This window comes from Homalodisca vitripennis, chromosome 1, assembly GCF_021130785.1.
Source record: "Homalodisca vitripennis isolate AUS2020 chromosome 1, UT_GWSS_2.1, whole genome shotgun sequence".
Taxonomy (NCBI): Eukaryota; Metazoa; Arthropoda; class Insecta; order Hemiptera; family Cicadellidae; genus Homalodisca; species Homalodisca vitripennis.
Window position 1 is genome coordinate 15,863,953 of NC_060207.1, and position 26,818 is coordinate 15,890,770.

The 26,818-nt window shown below is 33.2% G+C and overlaps 1 protein-coding gene across 2 annotated transcripts in view; it reads right to left on the reverse strand.

The window, feature by feature from the left end:
• Positions 1–26,818, reverse strand: part of LOC124357542 (gamma-aminobutyric acid type B receptor subunit 2) — a 199,837-nt gene that overhangs the window by 66,454 nt on the left and 106,565 nt on the right. The gene's annotated exons all lie outside the window — the stretch shown is intronic.

The following is a 26,818-nucleotide window of genomic DNA, read 5'->3' on the forward strand; positions in this document are numbered from 1 at the left end:
CACAAAGATAAATGTTTCGTCGGTTTCTCAAACACTCACTTCCGCAATACTCGATTCATTCTATTATAAATAATGTCGATTTTGAAAATGGTGTCACGGTCTTTAAATCTTTGAATGTCTAAGTTAATGTGAACTTCAAATAACGAAAAAGCGTAGATTTTCTATAATAATGAAACTGAAACAATACCATTATGTTTATCAAAAATAATGTAGCTGTTTGTATACGGTTTCCGCTTCAATTTAGCAGGAGCAAGTATGGCTGAACAAAATGTGATGATCAGCAAGGGACCAATTACCTGCGAGCACACATGGACTCAGCAACAGCTGTGAATGCTGAGCGAACAGCCGGCGCAGCGTCAGCACAATCATCTCTGCTGAGCCATCCAACGCTCTGTCCAACCTTCGTTAAAAACTTTTAAACCGGGATTGTTTTCCGGTCATGCCTTGAAATTAGTTATGATCAATAGTAAATTAAGCTCATTTTAGTCTTTAATACGCTCTTTCGTATTATAATTTGCATAACCCTTCCAATGGTAAATAATAATTTCCATGTAAACTAAATTTCTAATAGAATCTGTCATACTACTAGGTCACCGATATATTTTTGATTTATATACTATTTTATATTTATATAAACACTTCACCCCTTTAGTGCCAAATCATGTCGTATTCATGAAGTATAACTAAACTCTCTGTAAGGAGTGTAATTCCCTTCTAGTTGCCATGGAAACGATTAGCCTTAGATACATAGTGTTATCTGTACTTGAACAACTTGTATGAATCATGTTTTTCAAAAATATAAGAAAAACCGAGAATTTGGTAAATATTTATGAAATAGTTAATACAGCTCTTAGGTAGTTCGTGATTTCTTAAGTATTGAAGTATGTGTTCAGTAGTGCAAAAATGTTGTGCATGCTTTTGCGTTTAAACATATTATTAAAGGTGTAATTCACATAGTAAAAGCACCTTCACTACTTCATTGTTGAACCGAAAACATTGTTTTGAGACTTTCTCTGTAACAATTCAAATTATAAAAATCCGTAATCTAACTAATGTTGGTTATAATTTCAAATTTTTGTTTTAGTTCTTTTACTTCTAAACTAGGCAGTTTATTTTACTAAAAACTTTGGGCGTTAACATTTTGGCAGCCTCAATTATAAAACTTATCACAACACTTAACAACAAAATTGTGGCATTTTTTAGGGATGCCAATATTTTTTACATTAAATGAAATTGTTTATCGTAATGTTGACACGAGTAACGTAATTATTTGCCTTGTAAGGACACAATGATAGTCTCGCTAGCTGAACACGCAGCTGCCCCACTGTCGCGCGGACTGTAACATCCGCAGTAAACTGTTATAGGTCGTAAACTGTCCGTTACGCGAGAGACTTTACACCGTCTGCTGTGATTTTGTACTGTAAGGACACAATGATAGTCTCGCTAGCTGAACACGCAGCTGCCCCACTGTCGCGCGGACTGTAACATCCGCAGTAAACTGTTATAGGTCGTAAACTGTCCGTTACGCGAGAGACTTTACACCGTCTGCTGTGATTTTGTACTGTAAGGACACAATGATAGTCTCGCTAGCTGAACACGCAGCTGCCCCACTGTCGCGCGGACTGTAACATCCGCAGTAAACTGTTATAGGTCGTAAACTGTCCGTTACGCGAGAGACTTTACACCGTCTGCTGTGATTTTGTACTGTAAGGACACAATGATAGTCTCGCTAGCTGAACACGCAGCTGCCCCACTGTCGCGCGGACTGTAACATCCGCAGTAAACTGTTATAGGTCGTAAACTGTCCGTTACGCGAGAGACTTTACACCGTCTGCTGTGATTTTGTACTGTAAGGACACAATGATAGTCTCGCTAGCTGAACACGCAGCTGCCCCACTGTCGCGCGGACTGTAACATCCGCAGTAAACTGTTATAGGTCGTAAACTGTCCGTTACGCGAGAGACTTTACACCGTCTGCTGTGATTTTGTACTGTAAGGACACAATGATAGTCTCGCTAACTGAACACGCAGCTGCCCCACTGTCGCGCGGACTGTAACATCCGCAGTAAACTGTTATAGGTCGTAAACTGTCCGTTACGCGAGAGACTTTACACCGTCTGCTGTGATTTTGTACTGTAAGGACACAATGATAGTCTCGCTAGCTGAACACGCAGCTGCCCCACTGTCGCGCGGACTGTAACATCCGCAGTAAACTGTTATAGGTCGTAAACTGTCCGTTACGCGAGAGACTTTACACCGTCTGCTGTGATTTGTACTGCTACACAAAACAGCTCCCACTTTATGTCACACTTTTTCACGGCTGTTTTCAAGCCCTCTAAAAATATTTCACCGTACGATTTCAACACTCGGTGGCCTAAATTACTTTTCATGGCTCTTTTCTGTTGAAAAATCGTGCATTATTTAAGCTGATTCTTGTTTACTTTATCTTTAGAGATTGTATTGTTTAACAATTACGGATCCAACATTGTTTTAACCACCATTATTTGCTTCATTTCCCGATAAGAATAATTTACACACTGAGCAAGGCATGCAGTTACGTTTAACATTACCTAAGGTGTCCAACCGCATTGAGTTCGAAACAGATATAATAAAATAAGAAACGTGACATATGGTTAAATTTACAGGCTTTTTTGGTGAAGCTGCGTGTAAAAATTCAATTATACAGCGCATATTATTCGCTACATGTATTACTATGTCACATCCATGTGATTATACTCGCTTTGTTTAGTAGTCATCATGGTTACGCATAAGACCAAAGAGTGTTCGCTAACGCTCTGCCAAATAAAATGGAGTAACATATACCATCCTCGAACTCAATGTTGCTTATATATAAATGAAGTTTTATGCAAAACGTTCTATACGTTAGTCTTTCTCGAGATATCATGCGGACAGATGATAGACAGACAAATATTATTTTTCCAGCCTTTCGTTAATGGAGTTCGCTGACGCTCAGAATATTAATTTAACCATAACTACCTAATTATAGGAATAATATTTAATTACTAATTTGTTGAAAATAGTACTTTACAGTTAATGTAAACATAAAGTTTTGTTTTAAAGTTAACGTAAGTGCAAATTCTTGCCAAAACTCAAATATTCATGGAAAGGGATTGATTTTCTTTTCAGGCTTTGATATCTATTAAAATAAATAATATTCTTTCTTAGTATTTCGTAAAGAGACTGATTTACTAATATATTAAGTTTTAACACAGTGAATTATGCAGAACAAATTAACATTGTGTATATTTAGCTTAATTTCTTTTACAAATGAATGATATATTAATAACAGTGATATTTCAAGCAGTTATTCGACGCGTAGACACATCAATGCTACAGTAAAGGGCAGGTTGAGCATCTCAGCTCTTACCGGGAATGAAGATTTAATGAGCCGCCGAGCAGTGAATCTCAATCAGCGAGCAGCGGGGTTTTTCAACAATCTCTTCGCAATGGATTGTTTCTTTCTCTTAGTTTATGAAGCTGTGAAATTGCACTTAGAACTAAGAGGATCTTTGCGCTGCTTCCGTAGTGACGGATATTCTGCATGTGTAAGTTGTGGGTAGGGGCCGCCTTCTTTCAAGATCCACGAGGAAGGACTTCGAGCATTAATCTCAGTTATGTATCCTTGGAAAAAGGATGAGCCAGCTCTGTACCAGCCTTTCCAGTTAAGGCAGGCGGGGACTAGCATGCCCTTAGGTCTAGGGTAGTAACAACCCTTCACACTTATGGAGCCCCACAAACTCCAACAGTCATCTCCCGCAGTAGACTAAACCTATTTAACAACCCTTGCACCCAAATTTCCTAACATTTGCAGTTAGTTATATGCCACTCCTGGACATCCATAAGGTTGCCCAAATTTAAGTGACACATCGGATTTTGCTGCACCCACTGTAGGTTTAACTGGAAGGTACAAACCAACAAGAAGTGAACTCTCCTGGAGAATCGCCATGTTGTTATTTTAAGAAGAAAATTATAGTCATTCTTAGAGACAAGTGTCTCAATATTATTCTCTCTAGATCTCTTACACTACTCTGCTCCTTCTTTCATGTATTCGATATGATTTTTAATAATTTTCTCTACAAGATTTAAGGAAAATGCCAATATATTTTTGGTTTAAACCCATTAATAACAAAAATACTTTAAACAGTGTTATTTTATCATGATTGTAGACGTCCTGTTTTTATTCGAATTATTTCTTAGCGTATTAAATCATATATCGATCATGAATCGTTTCGTCGTAGATTTAAACGATTCTCTTTAGACTGGGTAAAACAATTCAGTTTGTGAAACACACACCATACATACATTCGTAAAGTTTCCCATTTTCGAGTTGGGAACTAGGAATTAAAAGGTTAACTTATTTCTGGAATTATTGTACATTTTCCTACTTATAATGCAGTCGGTTAAAATATGTTGAGATGAACGAAGAGTTTGGCCAGCAATACAAAAAGTGTATAACGTTTTAAATGTTTTTGTATCATTATACTTTCATCTCTTATTTAGTTTGACTATACAATGATTTGAGTTGTTCTGTAAAAAAGTAAATATGCTTGAACACGTTTGAAAATAAAGGCATTTTATGTATTTATTGATGTACTTTTTATGAGAACTGTACTCCTTTGAAACAAAACAAGAATATAAGTATCAAATTTCAATGGTCATTAAAGTACTTATAAAATAACGCTAATAATATAGTTAGCTATATTTTCTTCATAACTGAGCAGTTGATTTGAACTTTGGATGTGGAGTTTGTAGAACAAAGAATTTGATACATCCGATTTCTTGTGGAGTTCGGTACTAGTTCCAGTAGTAAAACTTTTACAGCCAGTAGCAACAAAACGTTGTCTTTGTTTGTTGCGCCTCGCCAAGTCCAATTGTAAACTGGGTAAAGTTGTTGTAACAGTATATTTTCCAGTATTTGTTACACACTTGAGGCCAATAATTCTTCTATTCCCCTTGAGATGTGTCCTCCATTCGTTTTAAAGTGACATCCAAACGATTGGTTTAATAGCTGAATGCGCCATATTTAAGGAAAATTTACTTTAGTAGTACATTTTAGGTGGGAATTATACAATTTTACCTTTCTTCTACTGTGACATGCAGCTTATTTACTGTTCCAGTTTAACACCTTTGACTGACGATGGCTGTCAAAATCGAAACCAAAATATTTAAGGAATTGAATGGTGCAACCAGTGTTTGACAAGGTGTGAACCAAAAAACGTTAAGGTTACTTGTAAAAGTCGACATTCCCGGTCATCATCGCAGTAATTCACTCCAGGTCAGGGAGGTGGCGATCTCTGAGTTGGAAAAGTGAAATGCTGGAGTAATCTACAATATTGCAGATCCCTGAAATGCTGGAGTAATCTACAATATTGCAGATCTTATTTAACTAAGGAAGATTCCAAGGTCAACTGCGTGGGTGGACGCTTTTCTCCAAAATCATAAATCGTAGCAGAATGTTGGGATTATGTTGCTTAGTTCACATTTGAATCAACTAAAAGTTCTTCCGTATTCTGTTTGACAAGATCTTCGCAGTGGCCCACAAGGACGGTTTAAAAAAGGATCCAACTCTACTACCAAGTGTTGTAAGGTATCAAACTCTTGGGCTGAGTGAGGTATAGGTTCAAAGATCCAGATCAGGTGCAAATCATGTCGATGACCGTCAAATATTTATCTGTAATGTAGAACTTTTAACCTAAAGGCCCATTTCTTTATTCTGTTTGATAAGACCATTGCACAGGCCAATATCCCATCATGGTGGGCAGAATAAGATCAAAAAGAGGTTCAGCTTCTCCTATTTACTTAAAATAAAATAATAAGAACTGTCAGAAAACAAGATCGCACGTAAAAATGGAGTGGCGATAACGTGAGTTTGCTAAATATTGGTAATGTGGGATGTGAAGGAAACAGGATTCTTCTAGTATCCGGTTCCCTCCGGTCTGGTCCATCGTTCGGTCCGTTTTGTATAACTGAACGTAAAAATCCTGTTTCCATCACAATCCTTCCATGATCAAAAACAAACTTCTAACTAGTATGAGATTTTTCGATATGAGATGTGCACGGATACAGGATACATTGTGTAGTGGGTACAATTTTTCCAAAGATATTATCATTTGTTTTTGTAGTTTCATGTTAATAATTTGATTAGAAATTAATGATACTATATTTTAATTGTACATTAGTTTTCAGATTGGCTAAATAAAACATCTAGACTTGATGTTTAAAGATAATAGTCCCCAAACTCACCTATTACTATATTTGTTAGCACTTTTTCTACAGAAAGCACTGCGTGCTAAATAACCGAAATAGTTTCACTACAATTTAGCTCAACAACTATTTAAACAACGTGAAAATGGAGAACAACATTGTCTAAATACCTGTTTACTGAGGAGGCAAGGAGTTTAGTGACAAGAGGCTGAAGGTTTACCTCAGCAGTGGTGGCAAGGCTATCGTATTACCTCTGAACCGAGGTGGAAAAGCTTTTAGAGGTAACGTAGATTTAACGAGGGAGCCAAACAACGGAACTCACTTAGCGCCTCGGGTTACCGCAGTTCCTTGAACTAGGCGTCGGTGCATTGGTTGTAGGCGTGCAACACTACGATATTAGTGTAAACAGCAGAGGTTACCAACATCGTAGTTTTATATTTATAGACACTAATACTTCATACAATAATAACTAGATTATAGTACCGGTTTAAGGTACAATGTTTCCAACCAAAATATTTATCTCTTAAAACATTTTACGTAAACAATTTCAAACATAATTTATGAATTCTTGTATCATTGTACACCTGTAAATTATTTAATTTACCATGTGTTAAGTGATGGTTTTAAATGGGATACAACTCATGAAAATAATTGAAATATGCACACTAATATGGACTAAAAATAAATTATTCTCTGTTTTAGATTTTGAACCGCTCCATGATCATGATAAACAGGTTTTCAAAAATGGCAAGGTCGTTTATTTCAAAATTCATTTCAAAATAGTAACTGATTCCCAAAACTCACTCTGCTTGAGACCCCAACTTTACTACTGGTAATTATTTTCAGATAAAACATTACAACCATTTAGTAACACATTAAAAACTAACAATTTTGTATATTTCCTTGGCAATGACAAGCTAGCTTGTTCAAGCCCGACAATATTATTCAAGTTTTATTCTTATGAAGTCAGTTTTAAATTTAATTTTTCTGCCAAGTAAGAAAACGTTTATTAGTACGGTAGTACAAACGGTACAATTACCGTTTGACGATTACACATGGGGGTGGTGACTTCTGAGGTCATAGTAATAAATACTCGAATTGCAAAGTTTACTTATAAGTATATTTTAATTTGTAAAACTTATAAGGACCACTTTTGGATGGTAAATTAAATATATGCCTTGCCATTTTACGGTACAAGATATGCGATTATTAGGTCTCATTTAAATGTATTTCTTCTAGTTGATTTCAACCCAGCTAAAACAATCGCCAGACAACATCACGAATAGCTTATCTGGGTTGTGTCATCTATGGTAATTGTTTCCTTTCCATAATCTGCCACTTCTTTAGTTGTCAATACTTTGTTTCATATTTTAAATCGGAGAATATTTTTAAATTAGGGATTTACAACCAAACAGAAATACATATCGAAGCGTACATGGAGAGGTTAAATATTACCAAATATCTCAACGCCTATGTTGTTTGCGTGGCTGGTAAGGAAGAGTCCGTGAACACTCATGCACTCAAGTATCGTTTTTTTGTGAGCGGTAGCGAATATAATTGTTGTCAGTCTGTCTTTCCGCACAATATCTCGAGAACAAACTACCTGTAGACTTAAAATTTTGCAGCTTCGAGTCCGTAGATGGTGCATGTCACTCCATGGGATTTAGGTGAACAGTTCTACTTTGCTGTTATAGGTAACCATAATGCAAGTAAAAATTGAAGAGTAATTACATTTTCAAACAAATTTCATACAGTCTTATGACATTTTAACATGTGAATCAGTAACATGTATCAGGGTGTAAATGAACTTCAAATTTCCCTCAGTAAAACCTGTTATGCAACACATTTTGTAGTGTACCTTGCAATCTACTTGCACATTGATATTAATTCTTGACTCCTCCGAAATGATTGTTCTATCTCACTCACTTTGATGGAACAGATAAGCAAGTAACATAAAATCGATTAGTAAATTAAAATCAAATTATAATTATTTACCTTCCAAAGATCCAAATAATGAACTGTTATAAAAAATATAATTGTCAGTATGTGGTATTGTGACATGAGTTTACCATTGAACATAGTGAGGGTGGCTATTCTACACTGCTAAGGGACCACATAAATTCAACATTGTCAGCAACAATAGACTCGAGTGTTACTGACACCCTCGTATAGAGTCTGGGTTGAATGGTTTCCGCGTCATCAAAGTACAACTAATCATTTGATTATCTCTGTACCGGAAGTCCAGTCTCTAACAACATTATCATCCCATCATGTAGGATCACTTAGCGTGGATAATAAACCAATATTGCCTGCAAAAAAATTAGTAGAATGCTACCAACATCTCGTATCGAGTCTGGGTTGAATGGTTTCCGCGTCATCAAAGTACAACTAATCATTTGATTATCTCTTTGCCGGAAGTCCAGTCTCTAACAAAATTATCTTCCCATCATGTAGGATCACTTAGCGTGGATAATAAACCAATATTGCCTGCAAAAAATTAGTAGAATGCTACCAACATCTCGTATCGAGTCTGGGTTGAATGGTTTCCGCGTCATCAAAGTACAACTAATCATTTGATTATCTCTGTACCGGAAGTCCAGTATCTAACAATATTATCTTCCCATCATGTAGGATCACTTAGCGTGGATAATAAACCAATATTGCCTGCAAAAAATTAGTAGAATGCTACCAACATCTCGTATCGAGTCTGGGTTGAATGGTTTCCGCGTCACCAAAGTACAACTAATCATTTGATTATCTCTGTGCCGGAAGTGCATTCGCTAACAACATCGTCATTTGAACGCTCTCACAGACTTGATTCCTAGAATCTGGAGTCAGGTTCTTCTGAAGAGCTCCAAAAAAGTCGGTAACAAAGATACCCAAAATTAACTATGCATATCGTTTTGACATCAGACTCCTAGACTACAAAATATAGTGTAATGTAAGTGAAGATGTATTCTCATTGCCTCATCAGGTTCAGAATTTTATAGTATCGAAACATAATGGACGGATCTTTAACATATAATTCTCTTTATAACTGTTTATTTATATTATCAGAACAGCACTTCAATAACACTGCAACATTAATTTTTGCGTGATAATTGTCAGATACATTAAAACATGGTATTACTCTTGAACTAATGTCTGAAAAAGATAGAATAAAGTTGTGGACCAAATAGTCAGGGATACCAAGGATAGTAATCAATAGAACTAGAATATCACTAAAAAAACTGATAAACACTAAAAATAACATTAATTACAACCAATAGAACTAATGTAGTGGAAAACACTGTTTCTTTTGGATAAACGGAACCTGATTACTACACAATAATATCTAACCTGATATGTCTAAAAACGCACGATATTTATATCAGAGCAAAGTATGTATGTAAAATATGTTTTATTATAATTCTTTTATACTTTGAATTTGAGGTTTTGTTAACTTTCAGCCACTTATTTAAATTTTATTTTAAATTGCTGTATGTAATCACAGAAGTTTTAGCGGAAAAAATATAATATTTATAACATAAATTTATATAAATAAATAAATAATATCCAATCTTGTGATTGTGAGACCTGTGCTCTCGAATTTAGATTCTTTTTACAAAGAGGAAAAGTTGGGGTGAGGAAAATACCGATTACGATGGGGTACAATATGAGAACGGAACTGGCAGAATATAAAGCCGGTTCACATTTTTCTGTTTCCGTTTACATCGCTTCCAACACTGACTGCTTACACAGTTAAATTCTTCAAATATGTTAACCTCCATGTGGAAGGCCATTTACAGTCAACAGCTGTTCAAAAACCGGAAACCTTACATTATAATATTCAAAACTGAACAAATAAATACAGAAATTAAAGGGTGGTTGTAGAAGCATTGAAAAGAATTTTTATACTTTTTAAAAATGTTCAGTGAGGGTCCAACACACAGAGCTAATGGTAATTCAAGACTCTTCATATATTGGCAGAGCTGTTGGCTATGTTTGGCAGAACCCTACGTTGAACTGGCTATGTTTTAAAAGTGCCAGATTTTTATCTGGTTGGACAAGAAGAGAAGCTATTAGAACGAAACCCAACTATTCAAATCCAACTGAGGCGAAAAATACGGCTGCAAATATTGTAAAGTCAAGAGCAATAGAGAGAAGGTATTGTCTTATCAACGAGAGGGATGATTTTGCAGATTAACGTCATAATGTAGGATGAAGAAATGCCCAGAGAAAAGACTGTCAAAGAGACAAAATGATGGTGCAGACTATAAGATATAATAAAAAGGTTGAAATTCGGCGAAATAATTTAGAAAGAAACAAAGGGAAACATGAAGATTGAAGAACATTTAATCCTTATCACTGAGGACGTAGGGGTGAGGTGAAGAGATTGTTTAAGGAAAGATACAAATGTACGAGAGAAGATAATACTGGATGAAAAGAATAATGTATTAGAAAGAAGCCTGGCGAGAAATTCTATAACTTGTATAGGGGGTGGCGTTGGGATACTATGTTTTATTTTGTAGTATCTCTACATTGTACTACAAAAGATTGTAACACGATTTCTTATCCATATCCTGATAAAGATGTTATCATACTTTTTTTAGATCGCTTTATTCGTCTCTAACTCCTCCAACAGCATCGTAGACAATTTCTTCTTGGCAACAGTCCATAATTAATAAACTTTGATGATATGATTTTGTTTTCAAATTAGATTTTAATATATACTAACCAGCCGAATTCTACGTGGTACAGGGTGTGGTTAACTTTTACTCCGATCTAGTAAATAATACGAGAATCAGTAATAAATTAGACGCAGTCGATTAATCGACTGCAGGCATTGTCACTTACAATAGAGAATAACTCGTTTAATCCATAATTTTAAGAGCATCTCACACTCAACAATAACATAATAATATATTTGTCTTTGCGACCAGGACAATGGGTAACAGAGCTCTTAAATCGGCCATTACTTTGCAAAATACGTTTGACGAGGGCTCTTAAAGTGGGCAGTAAAAAGCAACTTGTCCAGTGCAGCTCCGCTATGACGTCACACAGACAGTAAACAGTTTATGACGCATCGTTTACGTGCAGAATATAAACGCAAAACTTTTTATCCAGGTCCCAACCGTTGCAGGCCCAAATTCCAAAAACATCTTGAGGTGTTCAAGGCTTAATTTTATACTTTGAACCCTACACATAGCTTAATCGTATATTCAGTGATTTCAAAGGTGAAAATTTAACGTTGTTATTGATCTTATAAAAGTAAGAGTAGACTAATCAAAATAACATATTTATCAATAGTAAATTATTAATTTTGTTTTGGACGTTAGATACGTTAAATGTTTAATTAATTATATATGCTTATATAAAATGTTGTCTTTAATACCAGGAAATTAAATTACTAAAATATTTTTAAAATAAATTTTATCCCTAGTGTGATTTAAAACCATTATAGAAAAAACCTTTAACAGCTTTCAATGATAAACCTACACTACAATAAGTGTTTTACATAAAGCCTTGACTATATTTTTAGTTGGCGGCAAAGGCACCAAAGAAAAAATGTAAATGAATATGTTGTGAAGTAGCTGAAGTACTTCTGACACGGTACCTTGAAATACAGATGTTTTACACCATAAAAAATTGAACTAAAATTCCTATTTTTATGTAAATTATTTCAATACTTAATTATCTTTTACACTCCATTACCTTTACTATCGCCAAAAAGAAAAACAAAGCTATCTTTATAATATCATTATTTCCCTCTGATTTGTATAGTTACGTAAATCATAAGTAAATTTATTTTAAGATATGATCACGATTATGATTTTATTAATTCCAAAGTATACTTATATTATTAATTATTTTTTAGCCAATAATATTTACTTTTTAAACATTACAACAACCAGTATTTAAAATCACAACCAAAACAAAAAGTAACTTGGAGAAAACTTAAAAGTCCAAAAATACTGAAGGGCTTATAAAATTTATTACTTATATCCTTGATTATCTTTCATTAACCATCAGGAAGCTGCATAATCACGAGTTATATATCAAATACAATAAACTACAATAAAAATTCTTTGGACAAACAAACAGAAAACTACACACAACATTTATAGAATATTGCTCCCACATAAATTTAACAAAGAAGACAAATTTGCAGCTGCACCATTGTACTAACATTGGACACACTATATGAAAAGTCAAATTAAAATTACTTATGTTACGCACCGAGATAGTTTTAGTGCATAGGAATCATATTATATCGATCAAGTAATTACAAAAGATTGATTAAATCAATAGTATGAACCAATATAAAAATCTACCTTCTTCCACGACAATTAATTACAAAAATATAATTTAAAATGTATTTAAATTGTACAATTCCAAATCATTATTTGCTTTTATTTTACCAAATAAACCACACACGACAAACTAATAATACAATTCTACCTAACTATTACTAAAAATTAACAGAAAGACTTTTACTATTGACTTATGTGAAGTGCCTGATGAAAAAATAATCTCTGTCTATAAACCTCACCATAAAAAGTTTTCAATATTTGTTGATGTGATTTTGAAATACAATGGTTACAGAAGAATACCAATATAATCTCCATCTCCTATATCATTATAGTCATCAGGTAAGACAGTGGTGACGTCAACGCTCGTAGCTATTACGCAAACAGCACTTTAATATAGTGACATATACACAAAATAAATACGTTTTTAATATAATATAAGTTTTAAGTGCAGAAAAATATTTGCTTGTTCAAGTAGATTCTAACGGTCAAGGCAAAAGTATTCAACAGAAAAAAATGATATTATTATCAATGTGGAATTTACAACTCTCAAGATATAAAAATCTAGAACCGATATTTTAAATATATTATGTTTAGCATTTTATTTTAGTAGTAATGCAACAGTTTTAAAATCAATAGCAAGCAATTTTATACCTAATTGACGCTCTGAACTGTTGTATTAGCAGTCAATATCGGAACCCAATCCATTTCAGCCAGTCCCATGTGTGCTCCCACAACAACAATCGGGACTTACTTGATTCGAGATCACTCAATTGATTTTTGTCATTCAACCAGTTGTGAGTGAAATTAACTCTTTCCCGACACAGAGTATCAGATATTCGAATTTTCAGATTTTTTATCGTTGATAAAAGTGTTAACTCACATTATTCTTCAAGATGTTTATTTGATGAAATCTAATACTGCTTTTTCAATGTGTATAAACGATTTGGCGTTAATTAAGTAATTTTATGATATACTTTAAACGGTAATTTCCCCGCCTACACGTCTTAATATGCATTAAGAGACTGATGTAATGCACGCCCTTTACTATAAATATTTTGCAATAAAATAATTATATATATATATATATATATATATATAGAGATAGAGAGAGAGAGAGAGGGAGAGAGAGAGGGAGAGAGAGAGTGAGTGAGTGAATGAGTAAGTGAGTGAGTGGTTGAGTGAGTGAGTGAGTGAGTGAGAGAGAGGGAGGGGGGAGGGAGAAGGAGAGAGGGAGGGAGGGAGGGAGGGAGGGAGAGAGAGAGTGAGTGAGTGAATGAGTAAGTGAGTGAGTGGTTGAGTGAGTGAGTGAGTGAGTGAGAGAGAGAGGGAGGGGGGAGGGAGAGAAGGAGAGAGGGAGGGAGGGAGGGAGGGAGAGAGAGAGTGAGTGAGTGAATGAGTAAGTGAGTGAGTGGTTGAGTGAGTGAGTGATTGAGTGAGAGAGAGAGGGAGGGAGAGAGAGAGAGAGAGAGATTGTTATAAAAAACAAAATATTAGACGCTCGGTCAGCGATTTGACCCACAAGACCCCACCTTTAGGGTCAAACGAGGTCAATAAACCTCCTTGCCTCAAATATGGTCTGCTAAGCATCTGTACTAATTCATATTCAGTTTCACAAGTTCATTAAATGTGTGTGGTTGTAAGGAAACCTATTTATCACCAGATTTTCTAAACGTATTCAACTAAATTGAAAATAAATAAAAACCTTGCAGCTACGTGTACAGAGGATTTTTGTACCAAAAGGTTTTTACTCCTGCGGTACGAGGGTAACAATTAAATCGCTTTGTCACCTACCAGTCGAACATTCATGCCAACTTTTATAAACATCCTGTCAAAAATGCGGAGGTAATTTTGATTAAATAAATTTGCAATATCTAGTTTAGGATTCCAACAAAGGAATTGGAAAAAAAAAACTCTTTAATAAAACTGAGTTCATTTCAGAGAAACAAGTTGTTCAAGTCACTTTTTCCCGTCATTCCAAGTGCGCAGTTTGTATAATTACATCTTAATTGTAACTGTCAAACGTTTTAATGGAGCAGCATGCCTCAATCACCTAAAGGATAAGTCATGTTATTGACAGAATGAGGTCAAGGTGGCGGGGAAATAAAGAGGTTATGATTGGCGGAGTAGGTCAGGCCAGTGGCCATGCCGCACGCAATCACCACATTTCAACATCTGTAATCACCATTGTATTGTAGGATTATAATGGGTAAGCATGCCAAGATATTGTTACAATCGTATTCTAGATTTTCACATCAGACTTATTCATTGTAAATATCAGCGTTTAAAAGCCATTTCATTAAGAAAGATCGAAAGGTCATTTGTAAGAGTGGAATATGAGGCCAAAGATTCTCCTGACGTCAGTAGTATTTGTGACGCGAAGAGAGGAAATATCGACTGACAGAGATATTGTGTTTCTAGAGCGTATCAAATGACTCCACTTTGATGTCAAGTATTGTTACGGATGAGATGGTACCATTTCCTTCATAAAGCTCCCTCACTACCTTTAGTGTGCGATGTTTAATTTAACCCTTTCTTAATGCACTGTCCCCATTTCAAAACAGTCTCTGATTTGTCTGAGCTTTATTTGCTCAAACTGGATTTATTTATTTACCAGCAGTTACCCGCGGCTTCGCTCGCAATTTTACAGGTTTAGCACCTGTTTGAGCACCTCTGGTTCGAGTAAAGTACAATTTCCAACGCTATTGTTCAGTTTACCTTCTTCCCTCGATGGTCATTTTAATTTATTCGGGTATTAGTATTTTTTAATCAAAGCTAATTATGCCTCTCTCCCGATAAAGAATATATATATATATATATATATATATATATATATATATATCTTATATATATAAAAATCTTGAGTCACGATGTATGTTGCCAATAAACTCCAAAACGACTGAACCAATTTCAATCAAATTTCACATGTATCCGTAATTTAGTCTAACTTAGAAGATAGGATAATTATTATCTGAATTATTCGCTTATGTCGTGAATATAAACGAATAAAATGAAGAAAAGTTTTCAAAGCGCCTGCACATTATAACCTGCAATTACGAGATAGATACGTATATTAAACAGTGAAACACAATTTGAAGGCGCTAAGTTATGATGTATAATTGTCTAAACTAAATTTTTGGTTGAACTTAAAGGTTGAGTGGTAGACCACTTTGTAATAAAATACATTATGCATGTACAATACATTTTTGACATATTTTCTTGATCGTGACATCAAGGTAAAATCTACATCGGGGTTGGAAATATAATTTACTTCAACCAGAAATGCTCATACGCGGGCAAAACTTACGAAAAGCGTGCGAAGCCGCGGGAAACAGCTAGTATATATATATATATATATATACTCAGATCTGAAAAACCTACTTTTATAAAAGATAACATATATAGGTTTCATAACAACCTTTAAATATATAGTAAAAGTTAGACTACATTGTCTCATATATCTGCACTGCTAGCAGTTACCCGCTTCTTAAAATGCAATTTAGTAAGCATTGCACGTCTATGACCACTGCTGGTTCGAGTGAAGTATATTTCCGTCGCCAATTTTGAGTTTGCCTTATTGTCGCAATCAATTAAAATACGTCAAAATGTTTATAATTATGGCCATTGCCATATTTTTACTTCGTTCTTAGTATGTTTAGTTCCATAGTTGATTCTGTTTCGTTTCTCGATAAAGAAAAGTTACGGGATATTTACAATTCAGTCAATGATTTTGAAATTTTTATTGCAGAAATTAGTAAACACTAATTTATTTATCGTCTGTTTATAATTTGCATAAGCCATCTTTCACATAACTTGAAATTAAGTTTCTTTTCTCATAGGATTTCATGAAATGCTACATAAAAGTTTTTAAATGCCACCTAATGAAATTTACGCTCCATAGCTTAAATTGTTTCTGAGTTATCATTTATGTTAATTGAAAATATGGACAGACGAATGCTAAACGAAACAAAATAGACTAGTGGTATAGGACCTATATTTTGTATTTCCGTCTATTTTACCATATCCCAAAATATCTCCTCATCTTTTGTGAACCCTGCATAAAACACAGTCGGAGAAATACTTTGTTCGTAGGTCTTTTCTAGTTTCAGATTCGTAGACTTTAGTGTGTTAAATGAATTAATAACATTGACTTTTTAAAGAATACCAAGAATAACCGTTAGGTGAAAGATTAAAATTTGGACCTATCTAACCTCTTTTGGAGGTTTCACATTCTATTTAACCATAAAATCCCATATACAAGTTGTTTTTATAAAGGGAAGTATTTTAAACTATAAAAATAACATCAACATTAAATAGAGAATCCTCCATTATTTTTGATACATTAAAGAGTTTATAATGGCAACCATTTTCAAATACGAACTTAAAATTTTCCATCAAGAAATTCTCACAATTTAATACCTTTTACATAAGACATACAGTTTAATATGGTTTTTAGTATTATTAACCATAATTAATTAAACTCGACATTATGGCTCTGGCTAATATCAATAAAATAATTAAACGTAACGAGTTATTTCGTTACGGTAATAATTGTGGAACATTTCATTTAGTAATTGTATTGATTACCATAGTACTGATACAAAATTATTCCGTTTTAATTGTGAACTTTTACAGTTTTAGATATTTAAGAAAATATTCATAAATAATTACGTCTCCTTATAGTGATTACTTATAATATTTTTGGAACAGATAAATTGATAATCAAAGTTTTCATGGGCGATTTTCTATGAATTTTCTGAACGGTCCGGGAATATAGGGATAACAGTACAAGTGGGTGATGAAAAATTCAACTTCTCATCCAAATATACGTCCAGGTGTCCATGTACTGGATGAAGTTGTATTTTAGTAGAATATCCTCGGGTTTTTTGCATTTTTAATACGAAATGTTATAATTTGGCGACTTTTGAGATTGAAAACCACTTTGACAGCCATTAATCAAGGGCTCAAAATTAGCTGTCTGAATTATCAAGTCTAAAGTTTTTAAAATGTTAGTAATAATATTGTGATAGCTGTTCTATATTATAAGTACGACTTCATGACTGGGCAATAGTTCAAGCGGGTGGTCAAAGCATTGAACATTTCCTCTAAGAATCAATTCATAAGGTTCCAATGGTTTTTTTTTCTAGAATTTCCCAGAGTCATCTATATTTTTTTATTAAATATTCTGTTTTTTTTTTAATATCAGAGAGAGCTTCTGTTTTCAACTACAATCAGATACTCCTTTTCTAATGTTCGAAGATTATATGAATCACAGTCAGGATATGAATCCGAAGTTTGTTAAGTGATAACAATACCGATAACATTGCTAAGTCTAGGCGTAATTCTAGTTCAAGGAGATTTTAGTAGATCGAAGGAGCGGATTTTTATTGCTCGGTGTAATTCTAAACATCTGTTAAAATCTGCAAGAATATAACAAATATTTTATTGGTGAATGAGTACTATAAAAAATCTAATTTTTAATGAGTTACATATGTACGTTAGGCCTATTTTTGCAGGTATTTTATTTACATTAGATATATTTGCGTACTGATAATAGAATTCAAGTTTATTAATAAGTTTATTAACAGATAAACCGTCATAGTTTCTAACAAAAAAAATAGATAAATTACCTGCCCGTCAAGGAAATAAATTATTATTTGGCACAATCAGTACTTTATACAAACTTTAAAAACCATCGATTTTTATTTTACTTCACCTGGTGAAATAGAAACTCTTGAAATATTTACGTACTAAAAACTAATTCCCAAACCTTTTATTTATGATTATAACTATCTAAAAGTTAACCTCTTATGCTAATTTTCATTCTTAAACTCTCCTCAGAAAGAAGATTTTAATCGTCGAATTGTACTTGACTAGTCGAAGAAAAAAGTTTTAAAATTGACTGATGTAAGTATATAATACATTTATTTATCGCTGTAAAACAACTAAAATGTTGCGTAACATGCACCATTTTAATTCTAGTTCTAAGTTAATTGTTAATGTTGTAACACAACATTAAGACATTTATGTATAACGTGACACATTAAGTTTAAACAAACAGTAAAAGTTACATCAATCAACAGCTTTCTATGAGTATAATTAAAACAATCGAAATCTTTAAAACTGTTATAATATTTCAAATATAAACTTAAAATTTAAAAACAAGTAAAGACTTTCAAATATCAGTCCCTTTAACACTCTAGCTCACGGTCCGTGAACTAAACATTTGGCTATGGGGTAAATCTTCATAACCTCGGAGCATATGGTGCGCTGTCCTTAAGACATACCTCCCCCTAGTGATATACCCAAGTACGTCCCTGCCACGTGTGGTTTTACATTTGTACGGACAGTACAAGACATTTAGAGGGATAGGATTGTCAGAAATTCGAACCTTCTAAAGGTACTCCCACATCACTCTTTGAAACCGAGTTTTGCGATTATTCTGATTGTAATCTTTTGCACCACAAAATGTCAGGACAAAGAATAATGCCATAATACATGTATGGGTATATATAAGGTTATAATATGCCAATTTAATGTACCCTCGTCACAAAATGCTGCTATGTTTTTTAAAACAAAAATGGCTGAGGATATGTCCCCACAGACAACATAGACACGAGTATCCCAAGTAAGCATTCTATCAATATACATTTCCAAGAATTTTGGTTCTTCAAACTCATTGATTATTATTTCATTTAATATATAACGGCTGGTACATATCAGTCAAGCGTCTCTGCGGCTTTTGAATGCCTCCATTCTAGAGACGTATTATCTATTATTCTGATTGTATGTGAAGATGATGTGCGTATTCAGTCAGACAATACCTTCTTGGCGCTTCTTCCTACTTAGAAGAAGCTGCACAAACACACCCACTCACACACTGCCATGTTTGAATGAAGCCTTTGTTTAGAAACGCCCTCTGTACTTCACCTGCCTCTCAATATGTTCATTTAGAAAAGGGGATGATATGAAATGATTCACATCGTTTTCTACCACGAAAACTAACACTAATTTTACATGTAAAATTGTAAAACTGTAAAAGTAATCACCTGCTAATTATATACAGTTTTTGTTTAGTATACGTAACTTGTGAAGACAAATCGAATCTGTCTTCTGTTACAGGTTTGCTATACTAAGAGGCACTCTATATATATAATCTAAAAAATACAATTTTTGACTATATTATCTTCAATTAAGCTTCATCTGTACGGCTTCTTGATATATTAAAAACGATGCTTTACATCATATTATGTACAGTGTAAAGTATGTTAATATTTGGAACAGGACATGTAAATTCTTGTTGTTATTTTACTTAACGGTAAAGAAAACACATTTAAAACTTATTCTGGACGATAATGTATGCGTGAATGCTTATAAATCAATTTCCTTAAGCAAGGGCTGGAAATTAGTCAAATTATTGGCATTTTAACAAGGAAATACCGTGGTTTACTGTGTTATTTTTATATTAAGAGTTACAGACCTTTAAAATTAATAAAAAGTGAGAAAAATAAGAAAAAATCTTTTTACTCAACCTCAAAGAACCGTAGCTATTTAAAGTTGCGACTTTTAAATCTGGTCCGAAGAAATCTCGCAAAAGTTATCAAGTTTTTCACAGTATGTACTGTATATGAATTACGTACAAGGGAGCGACATGAACTTCGTTAATTCATATATTACATCAGGCTTATAGGATTTAATGAAGTTATGTTATTAATATTTATTATGGCTTTAATAGTTTACTTTTGAGAAACTAAAATTACGACGGGTGATGATATAAATACAATTTTTGTTTTATTATTACCCTAAAAGGTAACTCATTGTAGTAAGTATTGTAGGTAAATACCAAGTTCTCATAAAAAATAAATTATGGTCATCATATATTAAATATTATAATGCTCTCATAAGTAGGATATGAATGTATCTTAAAATAAGAATAATCTTTACAAGTATTTATTAAAACAAATGCAAATATAAAACCTTCAGAATAAACGTTGAATAACATGACAGTTTAAACGTCTATCGAGGAATATTTCTCTAGGTGTAAGATGCGACAATATCACTTTACAGCAGGGAAGGAAGTGTTTAGCCCGATACGAGGGGAGGGGGAGGTATGTTTAAAAAAGCGGAGGGAGAAATGTGGGGTTGGTGTTTAAACGCTTTGACAACATACGCCCTTCTCGCCGCCAATGCAATTATTTGCAGAAGCACAAAAATTAGAGGTGAGAAAATTAGAGAACAAGGGTTATGAAAAAAGAATTTTTTATACCGTATGATATTTTTCTATAAAACATTGTATGGATAAATGTATTTTAATACTTTTATTTGCTAGTATTTTAATTTGATTGAGTTTAAATAGATACTAAAACAATGATTTAGGAATGTTTTTAACAAGTATACATATTTATAACATATGGTAATGGTGCATGGTAATTATGAGCAGTTTTTAACTGGAATAACTACTGTATATGGTGCAAGCCATGCGTTATTCTTATTAACCACTTTAGTGTAGACCATTCTGTATAGTATACGCACGATAATGAAATACATCCTACACTACAACACATATCTCTTAAGTCTGACCGTTTAGTGTTATTATTTGTTATAAATTTTAAGAGGTATAAGTTTTGAATTTTAATATTTGTGTTATTGTAAGAAACTGAGCTTCAATACTCACACACAGTTTTATACGATATATCTCAAGTCTAAAATACTTTAAACGACACTTTGTTGCTACAACTCAGTATTGCAATATGTCATTGCAAAGGTTATTTTACAGTATTTTAGAATCATGTAGCCTTAAAATACATATAAAAACACGCAGCCATTAAATTTACCACCCTGCTTATGTAATTACATTTTGAACTGTAACCACACTTAGCGTTATTAATCAAGAGATTCACAGTGAAGATAAGAAGTTGTAATTGTGGCTTTGACAATGTAAGAGAGAAGTTTAACCTCCACACAAGCCGTGTTGCAGTGTGACCTCATGTATGATCTAATTGTTACCTCAGAGCTCGCCTTAAAGCATTCCGGACTGATCCATATTCATGCTCCTGCGGCACTCCGGCACGGCTAATCGAATTAGAGCAGACTTGTGGAATTTTCATCGTTTGCATTTGTTTGGCTTAATTGTCAAAGTTGGGCTGATTATGCCGGATGAACCGTGTCCAATAAAGGAAATTTATGAAGGTAAAGTTAACTCATAACATCGTAAACCACCAATGCAAGAATATAAACCGTAGTTTAATGCTACTCTATAAACCCGTTTGCAGTTTGAGGTATTTATAGCCGTTGTAATTTATGCATTTAATCTATGATCAGTAGTGCAACGCAAAATAACAGTGCAGACTTAATGAAAAAGTTTACAACACTTTCGGATATTTAAATTAAAATTTTGTATTTGTAAAACGTTAAATTGCCGTCCTGAATTGATTTGTCCAACCGATTCATCAAATTCCAACTATTCAAGTAACTGTAACAGGATAACAGTCGAAGGTATTTTATGTTTCTTTCCTTTTCAAGAAATAATACATTAATATTCACAGGAAAATATTAAAAAAAATAGAATTCCTCCAGTTTCATAATATTTCACGTTGCTTTAAAAATTGTTAGGGTTCATGTTACCCAATTCACTTTGAATAAAAATCATACTATCCAACCTCCATATTCAAACAAATAACCAATAACAATAACAATTTTATATACCTATAACACGATGTATGGTGTTAAAATACAATTTTAGAATAGTGATATATAAAAATTTTCTTCAGCATATAGACAATTATTTTGTTCTTATAATATTGATTCAATACAAATACCGAGATTACCTCACTGTTGCCTTCCACTTAGTGCAGCATCTAAAATCTAGATTACACCGGATAGCTGCTGGGTAACCAGACTGATCTCCTTTGTAGCCTAGGTGTCTCTGATGTCGAAACAATGCAAAGAGTTCGTTTTGAACATCTAAGTCGCCAACATTTTATAGATCTCTTGAGACAGACATTGTACAGATTCCAGGAGGCAATCTGTACCATTTTCAGATTTTAAACTCTGCACTAAGTGGAAGGTGAAATGAGGTGACTTCAATATTCGAAAACTCTTGGCAATGTCTTTTAGTTATAGACATTTTCACATTCCTTGAGACTCGTAAGACATCGGTTGATGTCTGGAACTTAGATCGAGACTACAAGAATATGATTACAAAAGACTGTGCTGGACGATTTTGATACGTTCACCCAGGTCATTTAGAGAAGTAGGTAGTAAAAATTCCGCTAAACCTAGAACTTTAACATATCAAAACAATATTTCAAAACCACGATACAAGTTAAATTGTTTAATTCTGTCAGGATAGATTGTTGATTTCTGTGCAAATCATTTCGTTGGGTCATATCCATTGTAACAACATAATGCTATACGAGAAATCTTTGAAAATAGAAGCCACTCACTAGTAATGAGGCAACGGTGCATTCAGATATTTAAAAGAATAATAGACTCTCGAACATTTGCCATCGTATTATTTGTTACAAAAAGAATAACAATACGATTCGAGGATTTTTTATATCCTCTTCTACAGGTATCAGAATACACTTACATACATATACAACGGTTATTCAAAAAGATGTTTAAAAAATAAAGTATTATTTAGAGTTGAATAATGTGTTATACGACGAAAAACCCTTGAAACAAAGTTATCCTCAGAAATGACTTCTTGAAACTCAAAACTGAAAATTTTTTATAACTATCACTTTTGAAACGATAACTCAACATTTTTAAGTTACAGTTTTTATTTTACTTAGCAAAGCAGCACCACCAACAGATAATCTAAGATATAATACAAATTTAACAATACATTTAAATATTTTAGAATGTATCTTAGAGTGAGACACGGTTTGTTTGTTATGTACTGAGGCCCAACTCAGATAATGTTTTGCAACAAGTTTATTGCTACGCAACTGAGTAGTGGACGGTTCGCTTTTCCTACATGGCAGGTGCGATGAAGTTATATTTCATCCAAAATCGTTGTTCATCCATCAGCCTTGGGTATTGACGCGAGCATTCTGCAATAACTCATTTTTCATATTCAGTAACAAAGTGTAGGATAATCTAGTGACGTTTAAAAAAGTACTGAGTAATATGCAAAAATGTTTGTTAGATGTAAAACTGCATTTTAGAGTTCGAGTAATACTAGGAGTCGAAATTGTAAGCTATTTTATTTGTAATTGCATTATTGCCTCTGTTCCACAACATACAATAATAACAGTTGTGTAGCATCCAGTCGTTAGGGGATAAGCTGAGTTAATCACAAATAATTGTAATGTATTTTTGGACCACTGTTACATAATCTCATTAATGTCCGAGTTTTAAATTAGTCCGGATAATTTTTTTATCAAATGAGACTCAACCCAATTACATTAATTCTATAAATTCATAACGAGATAATCCGAGGGTTTACATCAATATTTAATATATAATTACGAACTAGAGTGTTTGTAATTGTTATCGTATCTCTTGCTTGATATAATAATACCCACAAATATATTAGAACTATAATTGTAAGTATAACTAAATAATATTAATAAAAGTAAAAACACTTGGTACGTCATTACTGGACCTATAAATCTACTTTTTGAAGTAACTACCGTTTTTGTCATGTCAAAGGGGATGGCCCGCAAGAAGTCAGAACGAAATCTTAAATGAGGTCCTAGGAACAGTGGTACACAAAAATTAAAGGTCCTTATTAGTAGAGTGCATTGTCACAAATTCGTCCTCGAAAAGTTCACTCTTTAAAATAATACGCTGGTTTTAAGTTTGAATAATTTACAACTCAGGTCTTGTTTTAGGTGGTTTAATATTTTTGTCTTGGCTCAATTGCGAAAGTTAAACTTAGTAAATTAATGCGGGACTCAAGAAATAGTTATTGACGTAGATAGTGACTCTTCACATCCATTGGAGGATGGTGTTGAGTTCGATAAAGAAATTTAATTTAAACATGGCTCATGATGTATATATTGATAAAGGGGTTGTTTAGCAGATATGAATGATAAGGGGAAAACCTGGTATCAGTTTGTATAACAAAAAGTGTAATTACATTAGATTTAAAACGGTGTAAATGTACTTGAGCTATACTTACTTTAAATTGCTATGTATATAAATTGACTCATAAAAATATTTGTTCTGCTTCGACTGTAACCAGGGCCTCTCTTACCAGGTAGGAAAAGTAAATTTATATTTCGGAAATTTTGTTCTTACTATTCTTAAATAACATAATATTTAGACCAAGAATACAATTCTTCATAAAAGGCACTATTAAAAACATTTTTCTTTTTATAATTCCAAATTTGTTATGGCAACAAATGCACTGAAAGTCTTTTTTATTTATAGAAACTTTTCAGTTATGAAAGAAATTATTATTTAAGAATGTTAAGGAAATGTTATATATAGGGACTTTTAATGTCGTAAGTTCGTGCTGAGCCCATAAAAATAGCTATAATCTCGCCAATTTTATTGCTATACTTATCCAAAACCATGCCTTTCTAATTCCATTTGAACATGATTTTTATTGGAATGTGAGGAAGAATTATTATAATTTGCGAAAAGAATTATATACCGGAAACTAAATAGTACACCATGACATTCTATTAAATTAAAAATTGAAATTTTCATTTATAAATTTATATTAAGTGTAATCACATAGTACTATTGTTGTATTTCATACTTTTAAAGGTCTGTCAAATTTTTAAAAATAATACAATTTAATGTTTGCTAATACATCAACAATATTATTTTTGGTGAATCTAATAATATAAATTAAGGAAACAAACCGAATGAAGCCTATTTAAATGTGACCGCCTAAAAGTGATTTATCATAATCATTTAGCGGGAGGCCTAAAGTGCTTGTCGCCTTTCGCATATCAGTTCCACCTTTCCCTCTCCAGTTAATCAGTTCTCTATTTTCCATGGTCTATTTATCCCTTTGCCAGAACGTGGAAAGTTGTCTCTCTTCAATTCTTTCTTTACAATTTCTCAGGCTCTTACTCAAGTTCTTAAGCCCTTAATTCTTTTCTAAAGTTTTATATCAGACATTATCGTCCTAGTTAACCCATCCAGTGCTTCAACTTAATTTAAATTGTTTTTACAACAGAATTTGATTTTTAAGGCTAGAGCGTATTATCAAGAGCATACTTTCCACTATCCCGAAAATTCCTTGGACATGTAATGCGGATGGGATAGATATTTTTATTCTTATAACGATATATATAATAATATACATATATGAATAGTAGTATTATAATTCTAGTAAAATTTATGAAAATATCGCTTTCGTATCAATATAACTTTTCAAACGCAATGAATAACTAACTTGTATTATTACTAAACGAGCAAAAAATCTATTATAACACAAATAATAATTTGAAGAGAATTAATCCAACGTTTCTTAAGATTTCAACAGTATATTGTATTTATACGTCAAACTCTACCTTGTTTGTCTGAAAAAGAAATCTAGATACCAAATCCATTTTATGTGAAAAAAATTTAGTAAATATTTGAAAAACTCGACGTTTCCTGTCGGATTATTTATTTATTCACGGTGAACAGCTGGAGTCCTAGATATTCCGTAAGAGATCTGAGTGTGTATTTCAATGTTTTAGATCGCAAACCATATCTCATGAACCGAGACGCTATCTTCAAATAACTTTTCGAGATGGCTCATATTAAGCTAGTAACATAGCTAACAACTTAGCTAGTAATAAAAGCTAATCAAATGTGAATGTATGGTGTTGTGAGACGCCTTCCATCGGTATACTTCACACTTTGTATACAACTTTATTTATACATAGACCAAAAATTAGTACTAAAATAGTGCATGTCCAACCACTTAAAGGCCTGGAAAATATAATTTCTGGCTGTTTTCACGATATCTTGAACAAACATAACTATAAACTAGAAATTTACATGAAGAAAAATTGTATATAAACAAAATTGAGTTCGATTTTAGTATTACAATTCCGTGCGATTCGGAGCTTAACTTTAAACAGGCGAACATTTTTACACTGGTCGTGTTGGTAACCATGATGGCAACGAGAAAATAGCTGAATAAATAAATTTGTAAAGAAACTGAGTAAAATCAAATGAGATTTTTACGTGCGATGCAGAAATACATGAAGCACTAACCATGAATTTGGTGCTTAGACTTTTTTTATTTAAACGCTGCTGTGAAAACCAACATAAAAGAGTTTTAATTTATCATGTTGCAAAACAGCTTTCATCTGTATAATTCATATTTTGCATAAAACTTCATTTAT